Source organism: Coregonus lavaretus (genome assembly GCF_964263955.1).
Source record: "Coregonus lavaretus genome assembly, contig: HAP1_SCAFFOLD_327, whole genome shotgun sequence".
NCBI lineage: Eukaryota > Metazoa > Chordata > Actinopteri > Salmoniformes > Salmonidae > Coregonus > Coregonus lavaretus.
Genome location: NW_028158326.1, coordinates 160296 through 180000, shown reverse-complemented (window position 1 = coordinate 180000; position 19705 = coordinate 160296).

Sequence of the window (19705 nt, the reverse complement as noted above, 5' to 3'; positions counted from 1 at the left end):
AGGAGGAGAGAAGGATAATATCTAGGAGGAGAGAAGGATAATATCTAGGAGGAGAGGAGGATCATATCTAGGAAGAGAAAAGGATGTTATCTAGGAGGAGAGGAGGATCATATCTAGGTCATATTACTTTTTATATTCTACATTGAAATAAAGTTAATATGTTAAATAACAGTTAAATAAAAATTGAGCATATGACCTTAGTGAAACAACAATTTTATGACCTCAGTGACACTCTCTCTCTCTCTCTCTCTCTCTCTCTCTCTCTCTCTCTCTCTCCCCCTCTCTCCCCCTCTCTCCCCCTCTCTCCCCCTCTCTCTCCCTCTCTCCCCCTCTCACACCCTCTCTCCCCCTCTCTCTCCCTCTCTCTCCCCCTCTCTCCCCCTCTCGCTCCCATGTGAATAATGCAGAGAAGGTAATATGGAGGAGGAGGAGGAGGAGGAGGAGGAGGAGGAGGAGGAGGAGGAGGAGGAGGAGGGAGCGAGTGAAAACAATGTGGAGCCCAAGGAAATCTTGATTCCTCTGCCAAGGTCAGGCATGCAGCTCTGCCGGTAAACAATCTGAAAAAACAGCAGCACACAAGGCCTCAGTTTCAGTCTCAATCAGTCTCAGTCTGTCTCAGTCAGCTCAGCCTCAGACTCAATCAGTGTCAGTCTGTCTCAGTCTGTCTCAGTCAGTCTCACTCAGTCTCACTCAGTCTCAGCTTCAGACTCAGCCTCAGCCTCAGTGTCAGCCTCAGGATCAGGCTCAGTCTCAGGGTGTTTCTCAAAATGCATACTACTTCGCTCCAAGCATGCAAATTGGAGCACGGGAGGGTCGGAGTCTGAGTCCAAATCAAGGTATGCGAAACGGACCAAGGAGGGTACTTCGAATGCATGCTCTGTTTGTACATATTTTGAAGCATGTATCGATGCAAGCTTCAACGGAAAGTATGCAAAGAAATATGACACAACCACCTAAAAAATGATACAAATTTTTTTGAAATCATTATTTGAGCTGAAGCGAGAGAAAATACACTCTGACTTCGGAATGAAATGTTGCCTATTCACATCTCATATGTTGCCTGGCAACAATATTTTATCTTGATAAAAGAAATACATTGTCCTGGCTGGAAGAAGGAAGGTTCAGTGAATGGGTAAGTCCATAGTACGTCAATAGGGCTAACTGGCTAGCCACAAATAGTTGTTGGCTAGCTACCCATGAAGAATTGACATCTACTGTAACTTGCATAACATTAGTTCTTGGTATTTTTGCCTGTTTAACTAGATAGCTGGCTAGCTAGATTACAACAATTCACATAGAGCTAGCTGATACAGTAGCTATGAAGTAAAACGCTTGTTTTGTGTATATCTTGTTTCGTCTCTATTGTTGCCGTTGTCCTGGCTGGAAGAAGGTTCAGTGAATTGGGGAGATGCAGCATCAGGTAATACTGTAGGGGGGAGTGCGAGTGCTTCTGAAATGTAATGTTCTATGTGTTCTCCACATTCTTGTCCTCACAAGAACGTATTCAAGAGAACGTCCTCAGAGAAAGCACTTGGAGCATGAGAGTGTGGAACACGGTAGTATGCATATTGAGAAACACTCTCAGTCTCAGTCCTCAGTCTCAGTCTCAGTCCTCTGTCTCAGCCTCAGTCTCAGTCCTCAGTCTCAGTCTCAGCCTCAGCCTCAGTCTCAGTCCTCAGCCTCAGCCTCAGTCTCAGTCTCACTCTCAGTCCTCAGTCTCAGTCTCAGCCTCAGCCTCAGTCTCAGTCTCAGTCTCAGTCCTCAGTCTCAGTCCTCAGTCTCAGCAAGGCAAGGCAAGGCTGCTATAGAATGGAACGGAATGCATTCTTTGTAAAAAAGGAACTTTAAAGCTACAGTCTGGGATTTGATAAGCTGTCCAATGGTCAAGTCTTGATATTTACCAATTGAGTCAGCCTGTGAATCTAGAGCTCTGTCTTTGAGAAGGGTTACTAGGCATTTCCCAAGCCCCATCCCTCAGCTGTATACCAAAACAAGTGGTGTGGAACAAGTGTTTCAAATCACAGACTGTAGCTTTGATGTAGTGTATTCAGTGGAGAATTCCTAGCAAAGAAATCTGGTATCTTCAAGGTCTCTCTCAATGTGTTCCAGTCTCAGTGATCTGCCACAAATCATTTGTCTTTGATGGATGATACACGTGGGATTGTTGGACCTCAATCTGTCGGAGGATGCAATGTCACTCTCAAAGATAAAACACTGGGTAATGGGAGTGTTTGGATGATTACAAAAACAACCACTGGGCACAGACGTCAATTCAACGTCTATTGCACATTGGTTCAACGTAATGGGCAAGGATGGGAAATGCTTTTTAAATGTCTGATCATCTGATCACAGGGTAATCTGTCTCTATTGGCGATCACTCCCAATGACAAAGGATGACAAAACGCTGTAGATGAATAATCCAAGGTAAAAAGCATTCAGAAATGGAACTGTTTGGAGGAATGATCATAACTTAGTGAAGGTTTTTAGTTTCCAGGATTGTTTCTTATTAGAAATGCTATCAAAACATGATGCATCCATTCTTGGCTATGTTCTTTGTAATGATGAGGAACGTTTGAATAAGGAGATGTTTGAAATACAAGACCACACTTTAGCAACAAGAACGTTAGTATTACAGGACAAATTCAAGGTTTTGAATAATGATACGTTAGATCTAAAATGCCTTATTTAGCGATAAAGCATTGAAATTGTAATAAAAAAATCCCTCATTTTGAAATGCAAGGAAGTTCATTGTCATCGTGGTAAATGGATGCCCGCATTACTCATCTTGGTCTACAAGTCCTGGTAAAGGACAGCATCACCTTGTAGTGTGTGGACAGACGATGTGTGTGTGTGTATGTGTGTGTGTGTGTGTGTGTGTGTGTGTGTGTGTGTGTGTGTGTGTGTGTGTTTGACAGACACGTCGTTCCGTGTCAAATCAAGAGGCTCCAACTCTGGCTGGTGGTCTGAAACCATTCATTTGGGAGTCTAATTATGTTTAGCCCCACTCAAACCCCTCAAGACTGCTGCCAACAGTTTTTTATGAAGAAAAAAACACCATCAACGAAGGCAGAGATTAAAACAGAATATTAGTCAGTGTCTCAAAGTGGACATGCTCCCCGTGTAGCTCAGTTGGTAGAGCATGGTGCTTGCAATGCCAGGGTTGTGGGTTCGATTCCCACGGGGGGCCAGTATGAAAAAAATAAAATAATGTATGCACTCACTAACTGTAAGTCGCTCTGGATAAGAGCGTCTGCTAAAATGTCTAAGCTTTGGAACGATTGACTGCTTATTAATTTTAATACCTTTTGAGTTGCTTTTTATTTTTTGTTGTTGTCAGACAGTGAGGGATGTGTGATAACGGCAGGGATATAATCATGTTTGCGTCCCAAATGGCACCCAATTCCCTACACAGCGCACTACTTTTGACCAGAGCACCAAGGGGACCTAGGGCACCATAATAGGGAATGGGATGCCATTTGGGCAGCGGCCTGTCTGTCAGCTACAATAAATGATTGTCACTGGGGAGAAGCAGTACAGAGACTAATTAGTCATATTTTGAACCATCACTGCTTTAAGGAAGGAGTCTTAATCCCATGCCTGAGTCCCTCTGTGTCTCTGCCCCCAAGGAACATCACTGCAGGTTGGGGCTAACTGGTGGTGGCAGAGCATCATGTGTCTCTATGCTAAATCTGTAGCTAAATACCCCCCCGGGCTACGCACAGCTGTATAGCAGAACTGCCACTATACCGAGGGAAACTGTAGCAGAACTGGTGCTGGAACTTATCTTGACCTTGGTTGGTGTGTGTGTGTGTGTGTGTGTGTGTGTGTGTGTGTGTGTGTGTGTGTGTGTGTGTGTGTGTGTGTGTGTGTGTGTGTGTGTGTGTGTGTGAATATTCTCAGTGGGCCCCAGAAGACCTACACTATACTGGTTGGTGCAGGAGTTGTTATCGTGAAATTGTAAGTCACTCTTGTTTACAGTGTCTGTTAAATGATTAACATGCAAATGTGAAATAAAGATAAAATCATAAATATGAATGTCATGTTAATTTAGATTTGAGACCATGTTTATGTTATTCTCATATTCATGTCAGTTTGTTGCGCAACAGACTCAGGCTATTCAATCTTTTTCCGAAATGCCATGAAAAATGTATTTAAAAGGGTCGTAACTTTTAATTCAGTGACAGGAAGGCTTGTTACACAAAACTGAGGTTAGGAAATGTAAAATAAATTGCTCAAAGGCCCACTCCTAATTAAAAAACAACAAATCATCAACCCCACCACTTGGTTCACTATCAATCTATCACTATCAATCTATCACTATCAATCTATCACTATCAAGATAGCACTATCCAGATATCACTATCAAGCCATCACTATCAAGCCATCACTATCAAGCCATCACTAGCAATATATCACTATCAAGCCATCACTATCAAGATATACCTATCAAGATATCACTATCAAGCCATCACTATCAAGCCATCACTATCAAGCCATCACTATCAAGATATCCCTATCAATATATCACTATCAAGCCATCACTATCAAGCCATCACTATCAAGCCATCACTATCAAGCCATCACTATCAAGACATCCCTATCAAATAATAAATAATAATAATATGCCATTTAGCAGACGCTTTTATCCAAAGCGACTTACAGTGATGCGTGCATACATTTTTTTGTGTATGGGTGGTCCCGGGGATCGAACCCACTACCTTGGCGTTACAAGCGCCGTGCTCTACCAGCTGAGCTACAGAGGAGCCATCACTATCAAGCCATCACTATCAAGCCATCACTATCAAGATATCCCTATCAAGATATCACTATCAAGCCATCCCTATTAAGCCATCACTATCAAGCCATCACTATCAAGATATCACTATCAAGCTATCATTATCAAGCTGCACGACTTTTCTCTATGATGGTTGGTTTTCTCTATGATGGTTGGTTTTCTCTATGATGGTTGGTTTTCTCTATGATGGTTGGTTTTCTCTATGATGGTTGGTTTTCTCTATGATGGTTGCACACTACCTACGAGAGGAGAACACACGCCTGATTACCGTAGAATACAATACATTACAATACATTACAATACATTACAATACAATACATTACAATACAATACAATACAATACAATACAACACAATACAATACATTACAATACAACACATTACAATACAATACAATACAATACATTACAATACAATACATTACAATACAATACAATACAATACATTACAATACAATACAATACATTACAATACAATACATTACAATACAATACAATACATTACAATACATTACAATACAATACAATACATTACAATACAATACATTACAATACAATACATTACAATACAATACATTACAATACATTACAATACAATACATTACAATACAATACATTACAATACAATACAATACAATACATTACAATACAATACATTACAATACAATACAATACATTACATTACAATACATTACAATACATTACAATACAATACAATACAATACATTCATATTTACACATTACATTACAATACAATACAATACTTTACATTACAATACATTACAATACAATACAATACAATACAATACATTACAATACAATACATTACAATACAATACAATACAATACAATACATTACAATACATTACAATACAATACAATACATTACAATACAATACATTACATACATTACAATACAATACATTACAATACAATACAATACATTACAATACAATACATTACAATACAATACAATACAATACAATACAATACATTACAATACAATACAATACAATACAATACAATACATTTACACATTACAATACAATACATTACAATACAATACAATACATTACAATACAATACATTACAATACATTACAATACAATACAATACATTACAATACAATACATTACAATACAATACAATACAATACAATACAATACAATACAATACATTACAATACAATACAATACATTACATTACAATACAATACATTACAATACAATACAATACAATACATTACAATACATTACAATACATTACAATACAATACAATACAACACATTACATTACTGTGACGAGTACTGAGGATACGAAGAGGCAGGACGCAGACGCAGGAATCAACAATGTAAAGGTTTACTTAACACTGAGGAAGAGAACAACAAAGAGCGAGGACACGACAAGACACTAACAATCACCCACAACACAACACTGAACAGTCCAGGGCTATATAGGGGTGGTGATGAGATGATGAGGTGCAGGTCCGCTGGGTTTCCATTCCGGTGTTGCCGAATTACATTAAAATACATTACAATACATTACAATACAATACAATATATTACAATACATTACAATACATTACAATACAATACATTACAATACAATACAATACAATACAATACAATACATTACAATACATTACAATACAATACAATACAATACAATACAATACATTTACATTTACACATTACAATACAATACATTACAATACAATACAATACAATACATTACATACATTACAATACAATACATTACAATACAATACAATACATTACAATACAATACATTACAATACAATACAATACAATACAATACAATACATTACAATACAATACAATACAATACATTTACACATTACAATACAATACATTACAATACAATACAATACAATACATTACAATACAATACATTACAATACATTACAATACAATACAATACATTACAATACAATACGATACATTACAATACAATACAATACATTACAATACATTACAATACATTACAATACATTACAATACATTACAATACAATACAATACATTACAATACAAAACAATACAATACAATACAATACAATACAATACAATACAATACAATACAATACATTACAATACAATACAATACAATACAATACTTTAAAATACAATACAATACATTACAATACATTACAATACAATACAATACAATACATTACAATACAATACAATACATTACAATACAATACAATACATTACAATACAATACATTACAATACATTACATTACAATACAATACAATACAATACAATACATTACATTACAATACATTACAATACATTACAATACAATACAATACAATACATTACAATACATTACAATACATTACAATACAATACAATACATTACAATATATTACAATACATTACAATACAATACAATACAATACATTACAATACATTACAATACATTACAATACAATACAATACATTACAATAGATTACAATACAATACATTACAATACAATACAATACAATACAATACATTTACATTTACATTTACACATTACAATACAATACAATACAATACATTACATTACATTACAATACATGACAATACAATACAATACAATACAATACAATACAATACAATACAATACATTACAATACAATACATTACAATACAATACATTACAATACAATACAATACATTACAATACAATACAATACAATACAATACAATACAATACAATACATTACAATACAATACATTACAATACAATACAATACAATACATTACAATACATTACAATACATTACAATACAATACAATACAATACAATACATTACATTACTGTGACGAGTACTGAGGATACGAAGAGGCAGGACGCAGACGCAGGAATCAACAATGTAAAGGTTTACTTAACACTGAGCAAGAGAACAACAAAGAGCGAGGACACGACAAGACACTAACAATCACCCACAACACAACACTGAACAGTCCAGGGCTATATAGGGGTGGTGATGAGATGATGAGGTGCAGGTCCGCTGGGTTTCCATTCCGGTGTTGCCGAGGTGGTGCGCTCAGACCGGTGGCTCAGTAGACCGGCGAATCAGAGCGCCGGAGGGGAGCAACGGGAGGAGACGTGACAGTCGGTCACATACAGTGGATATAAAAAGTCTACAGACCCCTGTTAAAATGCCAGGTGTATGTGATGTAAAAGAATGAGACAAAGATTAATAATGTCAGAGCTTTTTCCACTGTTAATGTGACCTATAACGTGAACAATTCAATTGAAAAACAAACTGAAATCTTAGAGGGGGGAAAAATGAAATATAAAAACCTTACAATAACCTGGGTGCATAAGTGTGCACACCCTCTTATGACTGGGGAAGTGGCTGTGTTCAGAATTAACCAATCACATTCAAACTCGTGTTAAATAGAAGTCATTACACACCTGCCATCATTTAAAGTGACTCTGATTAATCACAAATAAATTTCAGCTGTTCTAGTAGGATTTTCCTGACATTTTCTAAGTTGCATCTCAGAGCAAAAGCCATGGTCCGCAGATAGCTTCCAAGGCATCAGAGGGATGTCATTGTTGAAAGATATCAGTCAGGAGAAGGGTACAAAATAATTTCCAAAGCATTACATATACCATGGAACACAGTGAAGACAGTCATCATCAAGTGGATAAAATATGGCACAACAGAGACATTACCAAGAACTGGACGTCCCTCCAAAATTTATGAAAAGAGGAGAAGAAAACTTGTCAGGGAGGCTTCCAAGAGGCCTACAGCAACATTAAAGGAGCTGCAGGAATTTCTGGCAAGTACTGGCTGTGTGCTACATGTGACAACAATCTCCCGTATTCTTCATATGAATGGGCTATGGGGGTAGGGTGGCAAGACGGAAGCCTTTTCTTAATTAAAAAAAACATCAAAGCCCGGCTGAAGTTTGCAAAAACAAACATCAAGTCCCCCAAAAGCACGTGGGAAAATGTGTTATGGTCTGATGAAACCAAGGTTGAACTTTTTTGGGGAACACTGCACATCACCCAAAGAACACCATACCCACGGTGAAGCATGGTGGTGGCAGCGTCATGCTTTGGGGCTGTTTTTCTTCAGCTGGATCCGGGGCCTTAGTCAGGGTGGAGGGAATTATAAACAGTTCCAAATACCAGGCAATTTTGTCACAAAACCTTCAGGCGTCCGTTAGAAAGCTGAAGATGAAGAGGAAGTTCACCTTTCAGCACGACAACGACCCAAAGCACACATTCCAAATCCACCAAAGCATGGCTTCACCAGAAGAAGATTAACGTTTTGGGATGGCCCAGCCAGAGCCCAGACCTGAATCCAATTGAACATCTCTGGGGTGATCTGAAGAGGGCTGTGCACAGGAGATGTCCTCGCAATCTGACAGATTTGGAGCACTTTTTGCAAAGAAGAGTGGGCAAAAATTGTCACGTCAAGATGTGCCACGCTAATAGACTCCTACCCCAAAAGACTGAGTGCTGTAATAAAATCAAAAGGTGCTTTCAACAAAGTATTAGTTTAAGGGTGTGCACAGTTACGCAACCAGGTTATTGTGAGTTTTTTATTTTTTTTATTTTTCCCCCCTCAAAGATTTCAGTTTGTTTTTCAATTGAATTGTTCACATTATAGATCACATTAAAGGTGGGAAAAAGTTCTGACATGATTTATCTTTGTCTCATTCTTTTACATCACATAAACCTGGCATTTTAACCAGGGGTCTGTAGTCTTTTTATATCCATTTTATGGTGTGCTGACAACTCCTCAATGTATTGATAACACACCTGTAGCAGGACACAGTGTCATTATAGAGACCTGTAGCAGGACACAGTGTCATTATAGAGACACCTGTAGCAGGACACAGGGTCATTATAGAGACCTGTAGCAGGACACAGTGTCATTATAGAGACCTGTAGCAGGACACAGGGTCATTATAGAGACACCTGTAGCAGGACACAGGGTCATTATAGAGACCTGTAGCAGGACACAGTGTCATTATAGAGACCTGTAGCAGGACACAGTGTCATTATAGAGACCTGTAGCAGGACACAGTGTCATTATAGAGACCTGTAGCAGGACACAGTGTCATTATAGAGACCTGTAGCAGGACACAGTGTCATTATAGAGACCTGTAGCAGGACACAGGGTCATTATAGAGACCTGTAGCAGGACACAGTGTCATTATAGAGACCTGTAGCAGGACACAGTGTCATTATAGAGACACCTGTAGCAGGACACAGGGTCATTATAGAGACCTGTAGCAGGACACAGTGTCATTATAGAGACACCTGTAGCAGGACACAGGGTCATTATAGAGACACCTGTAGCAGGACATAGTGTCATTATAGAGACCTGTAGCAGGACACAGTGTCATTATAGAGACCTGTAGCAGGACACAGTGTCATTATAGAGACCTGTAGCAGGACACAGTGTCATTATAGAGACCTGTAGCAGGACACAGGGTCATTATAGAGACCTGTAGCAGGACACAGTGTCATTATAGAGACCGGTAGCAGGACACAGGGTCATTATAAAGACCTGTAGCAGGACACAGTGTCATTATAGAGACACCTGTAGCAGGACACAGTGTCATTATAGAGACCTGTAGCAGGACACAGTGTCATTATAGAGACCTGTAGCAGGACACAGTGTCATTATAGAGACCTGTAGCAGGACACAGTGTCATTATAGAGACCTGTAGCAGGACACAGTGTCATTATAGAGACCTGTAGCAGGACACAGTGTCATTATAGAGACCTGTAGCAGGACACAGTGTCATTATAGAGACCTGTAGCAGGACACAGTGTCATTATAGAGACCTGTAGCAGGACACAGGGTCATTATAGAGACCTGTAGCAGGACACAGTGTCATTATAGAGACACCTGTAGCAGGACACAGTGTCATTATAGAGACCTGTAGCAGGACACAGGGTCATTATAGAGACCTGTAGCAGGACACAGTGTCATTATAGAGACCTGTAGCAGGACACAGTGTCATTATAGAGACCTGTAGCAGGACACAGGGTCATTATAGAGACCTGTAGCAGGACACAGTGTCATTATAGAGACACCTGTAGCAGGACACAGTGTCATTATAGAGACCTGTAGCAGGACACAGGGTCATTATAGAGACCTGTAGTAGGACACAGGGTCATTATAGAGACACCAGTAGCAGGACACAGTGTCATTATAGAGACACCTGTAGCAGGACACAGTGTCATTATAGAGACCTGTAGCAGGACACAGTGTCATTATAGAGACCTGTAGCAGGACACAGTGTCATTATAGAGACCTGTAGCAGGACACAGTGTCATCATAGAGACATGTAGCAGGACACAGTGTCATCATAGAGACACCTGTAGCAGGACACAGTGTCATTATAGAGACACCTGTAGCAGGACATAGTGTCATTATAGAGACCTGTAGCAGGACACAGTGTCATTATAGAGACCTGTAGCAGGACACAGGGTCATTATAGAGACCTGTAGCAGGACACAGTGTCATTATAGAGACCTGTAGCAGGACACAGGGTCATTATAGAGACCTGTAGCAGGACACAGTGTCATTATAGAGACCTGTAGCAGGACATAGTGTCATTATAGAGACCTGTAGCAGGACACAGTGTCATTATAGAGACCTGTAGCAGGACACAGGGTCATTATAGAGACCTGTAGCAGGACATAGTGTCATTATAGAGACCTGTAGCAGGACACAGGGTCATTATAGAGACCTGTAGCAGGACACAGTGTCATTATAGAGACCTGTAGCAGGTAACAGGGGCATTATAGAGACACCTGTAGCAGGACACAGGGTCATTATAGAGACACCTGTAGCAGGACACAGTGTCATTATAGAGACCTGTAGCAGGACACAGTGTCATTATAGAGACACCTGTAGCAGGACACAGTGTCATTATAGAGACCTGTAGCAGGACACAGTGTCATTATAGAGACCTGTAGCAGGACACAGTGTCATTATAGAGACCTGTAGCAGGACACAGTGTCATTATAGAGACCTGTAGCAGGTAACAGGGGCATTATAGAGACCTGTAGCAGGACACAGGGTCATTATAGAGACCTGTAGCAGGACACAGTGTCATTATAGAGACCTGTAGCAGGACACAGTGTCATTATAGAGACCTGTAGCAGGACACAGTGTCATTATAGAGACACCTGTAGCAGGACACAGGGTCATTATAGAGACACCTGTAGCAGGACACAGTGTCATTATAGAGACCTGTAGCAGGACATAATTCTAGAGCCAAAGGCGACTCCGTTACACCGTACAGTAATAAACTGAAGTCCTTTGCCTCGCTCTCTCTCTCTCTCTGTCTCTCTCTCTCTCTCTCTCTCTCTCTCTCTCTCTCTCTCTCTCTCTCTCTCTCTCTCTCTCCCCCTCTCTCCCTCTCTCTCTTTCTCTCTCTCTCTCTCTCTCTCTCTCTCTCTCTCTCTCTCTCTCTCTCTCTCCCCCCTGTCTGTCTCTCGCTCTCTCGCCAAAGCAAGTGAAATAGATAATAAACAAAAGTGAATTAAACAATAATAATAAAACCATAACAGTAAACATTACAGAGTAAAGACATTTCAAATGTCATATTATGTCTATATACAGTGTTATGGTCATCTTTAATAGTTGATTCTAAGATTTGTATTTGATCATATACACTACCAGTCAAAAGTTTGGACACAATGACTCATTCAAGGGGTTTTCTTTATTTTTACAATTTTTTACATTGTAGAATAATAGTGAAGACATCAAAACTATGAAATAATACATATGGAATCATGTAGTAACCAAAAAAGAAGTTAAACAAATCTAAATGTATTTTATATATGAAATTCGTCAAATAGCCACCCTTTGCCTTGATGACAGCTTTGCACACTCTTGTCATTCTCTCAACCAGCTTCATGAGGTAGTCATTTAAATTAACAGGTGTGCCTTCTTAAAAGTTAATTTGTGGAATTTCTTTCCTTCTTAATGTGTTTGAGCCAATCAGTTGTGTTCTGACAAGGTAGGGGGGTTATACAGAAGATAGCCCTATTTGGTAAAAGACCAAGTCCATATTATGGCAAGAACAGCTCAAATAAGCAAAGAGAAACGACAGTCCAACATTACTTTAAGACATGAAGATCAGTCAATATGGAAAATGTCAAGAACGTTGAAAGTTTCTTCAAGTGCAGTTGCAAAAACCATCAAGCGCTATGATGAATGAAATGAAATGAAATCAAATATTATTGGCCACATGTGCCGAATACAACAGGTGCAGACATTACAGTGAAATGCTTACTTACAGCCCTTAACCAACAGTGCATTTATTTTAAATAAAAAAGTAAAATAAAACAACAACAAAAAAGTGTTGAGAAAAAAAGAGCAGAAGTAAAATAAAATAACAGTAGGGAGGCTATATATACAGGGGGGTACCGGTGCAGAGTCAATGTGCGGGGGCACCGGCTAGTTGAGGTAGTTGAAGTAATATGTACATGTGGGTAGAGTTAAAGTGACTATGCATAAATAATTAACAGAGTAGTAGCAGTGTAAAAATATGCAAATTGTCCGGGTAGCCATCATTAGCTGTTCAGGAGTCTTATGGCTTGGGGGTAGAAGCTGTTGAGAAGTCTTTTGGACCTAGACTTGGCACTCCGGTACCGCTTGCCGTGCGGTAGCAGAGAGAACAGTCTATGACTAGGGTGGCTGGAGTCTTTGACAATTTTGAGGGCCTTCCTCTGACACCGCCTGGTATAGAGGTCCTGGATGGCAGGAAGCTTGGCCCCAGTGATGTACTGGGACGTACGCACTACCCTCTGTAGTGCCTTGCGGTCAGAGGCCAAGCAGTTGCCATACCAGGCGGTGATGCAACCAATCAGGATACTCTCGATGGTGCAGCTGTATCATTTTTTGAGGATCTGAGGACCCATGCCAAATCTTTTCAGTCTCCTGAGGGGGAATAGGCTTTGTCGTGCCCTCTTCACGACTGTCTTGGTGTGTTTGGACCATGATAGTTTGTTGGTGATGTGGACACCAAGGAACTTGAAGCTCTCAACCTGTTCCACTACAGCCCCGTCGATGAGAATGGGGGCGTGCTCAGTCCTCTTTTTTTCCTGTAGTCCACAATCATCTCTTTTGTCTTGGTCACGTTGAGGGAGAAACTGGCTCTCATGAGGACCGCCACAGGAATGGAAGACCCAGAGTTACCTCTGCTGCAGAGGATACGTTAATTAGAGTTACCAGCCTCAGAAATTGCAGCCCAAATAAATGCTTCACAGAGTTGAAGTCACAGACACATCTCAACATCAACTGTTCAGAGGAGTCTGTGTGAATCAGTCCTTCATGGTCGAATTGCTGCAAGAAACCACTGGTTTGGGATGAGTCGGATAGCAGAGTGAAGGAAAAGCAGCCAACAAGTGCTCAGCATATGTGGGAACTCCTTCAAGACTGTTGAAAAAGCATTCCAGTTGAAGCTGGTTGAGAGAATTCCAAGAGTGTGCAAAGCTGTCATCAAGGCAAAGGGTGGCTATTTAAAGAATCTCAAATATAAAGAACATTTTGATTTGTTTAACTTCTTTTTTGGTTACTACATGATTCCATATGTGTTATTTCATAGTTTTGATGTCTTCACTATTATTCTACAATGTCGAAAATAGTAAAAATAAAGAAAAACCCTTGAATGAGTAGGTGTGTCCAAACTTTTGACTGGTACTGTATATGTTTTTGCTGTTTGTTCTTTGTTATAGGACCAAAAAGATTGGAGAAGTGGTTTACCCATACATCTCCGTTTTGGATTGATAACTCTTTGTGTTGTTGTTAGTTTAGTTTTTTCCAATTTTCCCAGAAGTGGTTAGAGTCTATGGATTCTTCAATTACATTGAGCTGATTTCTGACATGCTGTTCCTTCTTTTTCCGTGGTGTATTTCTGTATTGTTTTAGTGATTCACCATAGTGAAGGTATAGGCTCAGGTTTTCTGGGTCTCTATGTTTTTTGGTTGTATAGGTTTCTCAATTCTTTCTTAGGTTTTTGAATTCTTCATCAAATCATTTGTAATTGTTGTTAATTTTCTTTGGTTTTCTGTTAGACATTTTTAGATTTGATAGGGAAGCTGAGAGGTCAAATATACTGTTTAGGTTTTCTACTGCCAAGTTTACACCTTCACTACTACAGTGAAAGATTTTGTCCAGGAAGTTGTTTAAAAGGGATTGAATTTGTTGTTGCCTAATTGTTTTTTGGTAGGTTTCTACACTACTTTCCTTCCATCTATAGCATATCTTAATATTATTTAGTTCCTTTGGCTTTGATGCCTCATGATTGAGTATTGCTCTGTTCAAGTAGACTGTGATTTTGCTGTGATCTGATAGTGGTGTCAGTGGGCTGACTGTGAACGGTCTGAGAGACTCTGAGTTGAGGTCAGTGATAAAGTAGTCTACAGGACTACTGCCAAGAGATGAGCTATAGGTGTACCTACCATAGGAGTCTCCTCGAAGCCTACCATTGACGACGTACATACCCAGCGTGCGACAGAGCTGCAGGAGTTGTGACCCTTTTTTGTTGGTTATGTTGTCGTAGTTGTGCCTAGGGAGGCATATGGGGGAGGGAATGCTGTCACCTCTCTCTCTCTCTCTCGCTTCCCCCTCTCTGTCTGTCTCTCTCTCTCTCTCCTCCTCCTCTCTCCCTCTCTCTCTCTCTCTCTCTCTCTCGCTTCCCCCTCTCTGTCTCTCTCTCTCTCTCTCTCTCTCCTCCTCCTCTCTCCTCTCTCTCTCTCTCTCTCATCTCATTACCACATCATAATGAGAGTAGAGAAGGATGATCTGTATGAATACTTGAAAAGGTATTAATGAGCTCAATTAATTGATTTCCGGTGGTAGGTTATATCTGTTTGTTGTTGGGTGTTAAGAAATAGATTGACTTCTTGTTGTGAGATTAAGGTTTTTTCTCTATCCCCATTCTGGTTGATGATGAGCCCCCTTTACTTTCCCTATTCTGGTTAATGCCAGATGCATTCTATTTGTAATGCATGTTGTTTGTAATGTAGATACGAGGAGCCTGTCCTCCCAGATCCTGATACGTCGTCACCTCTTTCTCTGGGTCACATTACTCTTTATGTTTAGAAATATTATATTTGTAATGAACAGTGTAATGCAGAGCAGAGACGCTTGGTTGGGATGTGCGAGTAGATTGTTTTCTCTGTTACACAATAAAGGGTTTCAAAAGGAATTTATCTAACCACTAGTCACTTTTACTCCTCTCGGTTCTCCTCTCCTCCTTTCTCACCTTCACTCTCTTCTTCCACTCTTTCTTCTAACAGCTCCTCTACTCTTCTTGGCCTCTGTCCTCTGTCCTGTGTCCTTTGTTCTCTGTCCTCTGTCCTCTGTCCTCTGCCCATGTACATCTACTCGTTTTCTTTTTGGGGCTCCTGCCCTCTCCTCCTCTCCTCCACTCCTCCACTCCTCCTCTCCGCATCTCCTCCACTCCTCCTCTCCGCATCTCCTCCACTCCTCCTCTCCTCCACTCCTCCACTCCTCCACTCCTCCACTCCTCCTCTCCTCCTCTCCTCCTCTCCTCCACTCCTCCTCTCCTCCTCTCCTCCTCTCCTCCTCTCCTCCTCTCCTCTCCTCCACTCCTCCACTTCTCCTCTCCTCCTCTCCTCTCCTCCACTCCTCCTCTCCTCCTCTCCTCCACTCCTCCTCTCCTCCTCTCCTCCACTCCTCCACTCCTCCACTCCTCCATTCCTCCTCTCCTCCTCTCCTCCACTCCTCTCCTCCTCTCATCCTCTCTTCCACTCCTCCTCTCCTCTCCTCCACTCCTCCTCCCCTCCTCTCCTCCTCTCATCCTCTCCTCCACTCCTCTCCTCCACTCCTCCCCTCCTCTCCTCCTCTCCTCCACTCCTCCTCTCCTCCTCTCCTCAACTCCTCCTCCACTCCTCCTCTCCTCCTCTCCTCCACTCCTCCTCTCCTCTCCTCCACTCCTCCACTTCTCCTCTCCTCCTCTCCTCTCCTCCACTCCTCCACTCCTCCTCTCCTCCTCTCCTCCACTCCTCCACTCCTCCACTCCTCCACTCCTCCACTCCTCCATTCCTCCTCTCCTCCTCTCCTCCTCTCCTCCACTCCTCCATTCCTCCTCTCCTCCTCTCCTCCACTCCTCTCCTCCTCTCATCCTCTCCTCCACTCCTCCTCTCCTCTCCTCCACTCCTCCCAACCTCTCCTCCTCTCATCCTCTCCTCCACTCCTCTCCTCCACTCCTCCCCTCCTCTCCTCCTCTCCTCCACTCCTCCTCTCCTCCTCTCCTCAACTCCTCCTCCACTCCTCCTCTCCTCCTCTCCTCCACTCCTCCTCTCCTCCTCTCCTCCACTCCTCCTCTCCTCCTTTTCCTCCTCTCCTCCTTTCCTCCTCTCCTCCACTCCTCCACTCCTCCACTTCTCCTCTCCTCCTCTCCTCCTCTGCCGGATCCATCAGTCTGTTCATCACGAGAATATTGAAATAACTTTACATCTCTACAGAGACTTCTCTCCCACTCCCCCACTCTCTGGAGGAGAGGAGGTGAGGAGAGGAGAAGAGGAGAAGTGGAGGAGTGGAGGAGAGGAGAGGAGGAGAGGAGGAGTCGAGGAGAGGAGGAGAGGAGGAGAGGAGGAGTGGAGGAGTGGAGGAGAGCATCCTGACTGGTTGCATCACCGCCTGGTATGACAACTGCTTGGCCTCCGACCGCAAGGCACTACAGAGGGTAGTGCGTACGGCCCAGTACATCACTGGGGCAAAGCTTCCTGCCATCCAGGACCTCTATACCAGGCGGTGTCAGAGGAAGGACCTCAAAATTGTCAAAGACTCCAGCCACCCTAGTCATAGACTGTTCTCTCTGCTACCGCACGGCAAGCGGTACCGGAGTGCCAAGTCTATGTCCAAAAGACTTCTCAACAGCTTCTACCCCCAAGCCATAAGACTCCTGAACAGCTAATCATGGCTACCCAGACTATTTGCACTGCCCCCCCACCCCATCCTTTTTACGCTGCTGCTACTCTGTTAAGTATTTATGCATAGTCGCTTTGGCTCTACCCACATGTACATATTGCCTCGGCTGCCTCGGCTGGCCGGTGCCCCCGCACATTGACTCTGCAGCGGTACCCCCCTGTATATATAGCCTCCCTACTGTCACTTTATTTTGCTTCTGCTCTTTTTTTTCTCAACACTTTTTTGTTGTTGTTTTATTTTTACTTTTTTTGTTTAAAATAAATGCACTGTTGGTTAAGGGCTGTAAGTAAGCATTTCACTGTAATGTCTGCACCTGTTGTATTCGGCGCATGTGACCAATAAAATTTGATTTGATTTGATTTGATTTCTCTTGCATTCCCAACTGGGAGACTCATAGTATTCTTCCCCCACTTCCCCACTCTGATTTTCTCTGCCGAACACTCTAAAACAGCATTCGGTACGTTGGCACCGCGGCATATGCTTCCCAGATGTTATGTAGAGGAAAGATTGGTTGTTTTCAAGTTCAGTGTGCGTGTGTGTGTGTGTGTGTGTGTGTGTGTGTGTGTGTGTGTGTGTGTGTGTGTGTGTGTGTGTGTGTGTGTGTGTGTGTGTGTGCGTGCGTGCGTGTGTGTGTGTGTGTGTGTGCGTGCGTGTACGTGTGTGTGTGTGTGTGTGTGTGTGTGTGTGTGTGTGTGTGTGTGTGTGTGTGTGTGTGTGTGCGTGCGTGCGTGTATCCTACAGAGATATGGTCTCTGATAGGACACACTTCCTATTTCATAATACACCTTATTCATAATGCAGTATACAGCGGCTTGCGAAAGTATTCACTCCCCCTTGCCATTTTTCCTATTTTGTTGCCTTACAACCTGGAATTAAAATAGATTTTTGGGGGGGATTGTATCATTTGATTTACACAACATGGTTACCACTTTGAAGATGCAAAATATTTTTTATTCTGAAACAAACAAGAAATAAGACAAAAAAACAGAAAGCTTGAGTGTGCATAACTATTCACCCCCCCTCCCCCCCAAAGTCAATACTTTGTAGAGCCATCTTTTGCTTGGCACATCTAGACCCTGGGATTGTTGCCCATTCTTCAAGGCAAAACTGCTCCAGCTCCTTCAAGTTGGATGGGTTCCGCTGGTGTACAGCAATCTTTAAGTCATACCACAGATTCTCAATTGGATTGAGGTCTGGGCTTTGACTAGGCCATTCCAAGACATTTAAATGTTTCCCCTTAAACCACTCGAGTGTTGCTTTAGCAGTATGCTTAGGGTCATTGTCCTGCTGGAAGGTGAGCCTCAGTCTCAAATCTCTGGAAGACTGAAACAGGTTTCTCTCAAGAATTTCCCTGTATTTAGCGCCATCCATCATTCCTTCATTTCTGACCAGTTTCCCAGTCCCTGCTGATGAAAAACATCCCCACAGCATGATGATGCCACCACCATGCTTCACTGTGGGGATGGTGTTCTCGGGGTGATTAGAGGTGTTGGGTTTGCGCCAGACATAGCATTTTACTTGATTGCCAAAAAGTTAAATTTTAGTCTCATCTTACCAGGGTACCTTCTTTCCGTATGTTTAGGGAGTCTCCCACATACCTTTTGGCGAACACCAAACGTGTTTCCTTAATTTCTTCTTTAAGCAATGGCTTTTTTTGGGCCACTCTTCCATAAAGCCCAGATCCTATGGACAGATACTCCAATCTCCGCTGTGGAGCTTTGCACCTCCTTCAGCATTATCTTTGGTCTCTTTGTTGCCTCTCTGATTAATGCCCTCCTTGCCTGGTCCGTGAGTTTTGGAGGGCGGCCTTCTCTTGGCAGGTTTGTTGTGGTGACATATTCTTTAAAAAAATGTATAATGGATTTAATGGTGCTCCGTGGGATGTTCAAAGTTTCTGATATTTTTTTATAACCCAACCCTGATCTGTACATCTCCGCAACTTTGTCCCTGAC